General features: G+C 40.6%; 1 pseudogene; it reads right to left on the bottom strand.

Annotated features, from left to right (window-relative positions):
• Positions 1–228: 228 nt before the first annotated feature.
• LOC117626287 lies at positions 229–1,673 on the bottom strand (annotated as a pseudogene).
• Between the last annotated feature and the right edge of the window lie 2,737 nt (positions 1,674–4,410).

Below are 4,410 nucleotides of genomic sequence, written 5' to 3'. Positions count from 1 at the left end.
CAATCACAAATGTTCGCTAAACAGACTTCACAAAGATTCCTACAATTTTCAACAATATATATAACATTCAATACAGCACATGGGGTGGCATCACGGTAAAAAAAGTAGGCCAAAACTCTCCCATTCCCCCCTTAGTGCATCCGGGTTCGATTCACATAGAAGACAATCTTGGGGCAATCCAATATAATTTTGTCTCATCCTCCTCCCTAGCGAATGACAAAGAACACATTCAATACAAATATTTAATCTTTATTTTATTCAATGGGTGGAGTACACAACAGGAGGTAGTCCTCTCCTTCCATGCTAGCTTGGGAACAAACAAAAAAAAAAAAAAGATATATTTATATATATCATATTAAAGGGGGCAATTAACGATAATCTCTATATAATTAATAAGTTTTGGCATTCTAGCAACTGAGATTAGTGCCAGGATCAACATTAAATTGGCTGCAATAACTCTTGTACAAGGCGGCCCGGGCTTGAACTGCGGCAGAATTTTGACCATCGCATTCCTTAGCACCATTAATGGCTCGAGTTGTGGCTCCAAATCCTTGACTTAAAACAGAACGAACATTTCCCACCCAATACCAAATGGCAGTCTTGAATGCAACAGCAGCGTCTGAGGCCACGGTTTCTGGAGAGTTTAAAAGGTCCAAGCCAATGCTCTTTCCAGCAGGTCCATAATTGTAATTCCATGTAATTTGGAATGGTCCACGCCCGTAGTATTTTTTGTCGGGGTTGCATGGATAGTCTGTGCTTGGCCGGCAGGCGGTTTCACGAGTCGCCTCGTCCTCTTCTATGAAGCAAAAATCTGAACGAAAAAGAAAAAGTTATTTTTATATGAGAAATAGGGGTTTTGAATTTTTATAGGTTATAAACTATTTGACATAAATATCTGTGCATATCATAATGAGGAAATTCATTCGGAAATTGTGGAGCTTAATTAATACATGGAAAATATTTAGCAACTATAGAAACTTTCAGACATGATATGCACTAAACGCATTTCGACGACGCACACTAAATGCATGTTGCTAAAAGTTGTATAATACAACGTGCTCTTATTGCACGTTGTGAAACATATAATTTCACACCATGTAACATATGCACGTTTTTAATGAGAGAGGGGAGTTATAATTTGTTCATGTATGTATACTATTAACACAAGTCACATTGTATGTATGAGAGGGGAGGAAAGGAATATCTTACAGCCAGTCTCATGAGTCGCATGAGCAAAGAAAGCTGCGATTTCCCGTTTAGACTCGTCGACCGAACCACGTTTACCTAAGTCAGAATATGAGTTGACAGCGTTAATAAAACCATCTCGAGTGTAGAAGTTCTTCCCAACACAGTCTGAAGGTGCCTGGTTAATGATTCCACTGAAGAATTCTTGGGTTACAATCAGCCACCGACGAACCACCACCACCATTGGTGCTTGGTGTGGTAGGTGTGCCGCCGCCACCGCCAGTACAAGGGCCTTGTTGACAACCCGGGCCGCAATAATCTTCGCCGCCGCCGCAGTAGCCATACTGGCTACAACATAGCTCTGGGGCACAGCCACAATTTTGTGCTGTCACATTTTTTAGCAGTGCTCCAGCTACAAATACTATTGCAATGACGCTTATTGTAAGGTATTTTGTTGTATTGTAGAAAGCCATTTTGGTGAAGGGCTAGTGAAGAATGAGAATGAAGGTTAAGATTTGTTGTTGGATATTTATGGAGAAACATAGAGTTTGAAATGCTCATAACTTTCCTAGAAATTCATTTTCCGACTTGAATTTATCAGAAATCGTGTATGACTTGAGTTGACATTGACTTGCATGTGGTGACGTGCAAATTGGTTTCTTTGGATTCCCAATCTTGTCGGGGTAATTATTAAGGCTCGTATTCCTTTACGTACGGTACTCCCAATCTTGTAGGGAGACTTGTTTACTGTTTTTGACTCTTTCCTTATGCACGTTACTACATTTCTGTTAGTGTGAATCGTGGGCTGTATTTCAGCTGTTTTTTAGTTCATGTAAGGCTATATAATAGCCAAAGGTTGCTGTTCAATAATAAGTCATTCAATCCAGTTATTTGCTTTCTTGTTCCCATTCTCAACAAATTGGTATCAGAGCCCCCACTGGGCCTGAGAAAAGAAGCCGCAGCTTTCGAGTGATTTCCAAACACACAGAGAGAGAGAAGAAGATGACCTCCGAAGGAAATTTTGTGCAACCATCCATTCCACGTTTTAATGGTCATTATGACCATTGGAGCATGCTTATGGAAAATTTTCTTCGAAGCAAAGAGTTTTGGAGTCTGATTGAAACCGGTTATGAAGAGCCGATGACAGGAGCACGACCTCTATCAGAAGGGCAGCAGAAAGAGTTAGAAGCATTGAAGCTCAAGGACCTCAAGGCCAAGAACTATCTTTTCCAAGCGATAGATAGAACAATTCTGGAGAAGATTTTGGAGAAGGATACATCAAAGAAGATTTGGGAGTCCATGAAAAAGAAATATGAAGGCAATGCTAGAGTGAAGCGCTCGACTCTTTAAGCCTTGAGAAGAGACTTTGAAACTCTCGAAATGAAGGTTGGTGAAACAATTACTGATTATTTTGCTAGAGTCATGTCAGTAGCAAACAAGATGAGAGTGTATGGGGAGGCTATGACTGATGTTACAATTTGTGAGAAAATTCTTAGATCCCTCACCGACAAATTTTATTATATAGTCTGTTCGATTGAGGAGTCTAGGGATATGGATGCACTCACTATTGATGAGCTTCAAAGCTCGCTCATTGTGCATGAGCAAAAGTTTCACAGGAGCAGTGGTGTTGAGCAAGCTCTAAAGGTGACAACTGATGAAAGAGTTGGAGGCAGAGGTCGTGGAAGAAGCAATTACAGAGGAAGAGGTCGTGGAAGAGGAGGTCAGGCATTCAACAGAGCTGATGTGGAATGCTTCAAGTGTCACAATCTTGGACATTTCCAGTATGAGTGTCCAAAGTGGGATAAGGAGGCAAATTACACAGAAGTGAATGAAGAGGATGAGATGCTTTTGATGTCATATGTTGAATCACATGAGGTGAAACGGAATGATGCATGGTTCCTTGACTAGGGGTGTTCCAATCATATGTGTGGAAATCGAGGTATGTTCACCAATCTAGATGAGAGCTTTCTACATTCAGTTAAATTGGGAAACAATAGTAGGATAAATGTGGTTGGAAAGGGAAATGTGAAGCTGCTATTGAATGGAGTTAACCATGTTGTCCATGAAGTGTACTATGTTCCAGAGCTCAAGAATAATCTCTTGAGCATAGGACAACTTCAAGAAAGAGGCTTAGCGATATTGATTAAAGGGGGAGTCTGTAAAATCTATCATCCGATGAAGGGCTTGACTATTCAGATTGCGATGAGTGTAAATAGAATGTTTATACTGCTAGCTTAGACTCCAGTCCCTACAAATGCTCAGCCAGAAAGATGTCTTCATACAAGCTCTCAAGATCTCTCTTCCCTTTGGCATCGACGATATGGCCACTTGAGTCACAAAGGTTTGAGAACCTTGCAAAACAAGAAGATGGTTCATGGACTTCCTCAGTTTCAAGCTTCAAACACAACATGCACGGATTGCATTAATGGCAAACAGCACCGAGATGACATACCAAAGATAAGTACGTGGAGAGCAAGTCAGCCATTAGAGCTCATTCATGCAGACATTTGCGGGCCTATTTCCCCAATATCCAATAGTGGCAAAAGGTACACATTATGTTTTATTGATGATTATAGTCATAAATCATGGGTATATCTGTTGACAGCAAAGTGTGAGGCACTGAATTGCTTCAAGCTTTTCAAAAAGATGGTGGAGAAAGAGAAAGGACTATTTGTCAAGTGCTTGCGGACAGATAGAGGGGGTGAATTCACTTCAAATGACTTCAATGATTTTTGCAAACAAAGTGGAATCAAGAGACAATTAACCACTGCATATACACCACAACAAAACGGCGTAGCTATGAGGAAAAATCGAACCGTGATGAATGTGGTCCGTTCTGTGTTGTCTGATAAGAAGATTCCGAAAAGATTTTGGCCGTAGGCTGTGAATTGGACTTTCTATGTTCTGAATAGGTGCCCGACATTGGTAGTGAAGAATGTAACACCACAAGAGGCATGGAGTGGAGTAAAGCCCTCAGTTGAGCATTTTCGGGTCTTTGGATGCCTAACTCATGTTCACATTCCAGATGCAAGAAGAGGTAAATTAGATAATAAAAGTTTTTCTTGTGTCTTACTGGGAGTTAGTGAGGAGTCCAAGGGGTATAGATTGTTTGATCCTATAGCTAGAAAAATTGTTGTGAGTAGAGATGTTATTTTTGAGGAAGAAAAATAGTGGGATTGGGGAGTGAATTATGAGGCGCAAATCTTGTTAGACTTGGAGTGGGGA

The sequence above is a fragment of the Prunus dulcis genome, chromosome 1 (genome assembly GCF_902201215.1).
Source record: "Prunus dulcis chromosome 1, ALMONDv2, whole genome shotgun sequence".
Lineage (NCBI taxonomy): Eukaryota > Viridiplantae > Streptophyta > Magnoliopsida > Rosales > Rosaceae > Prunus > Prunus dulcis.
The sequence above is the reverse complement of the archived record's forward strand: the minus strand, read 5'-3'. Positions and strand labels throughout refer to the sequence as shown.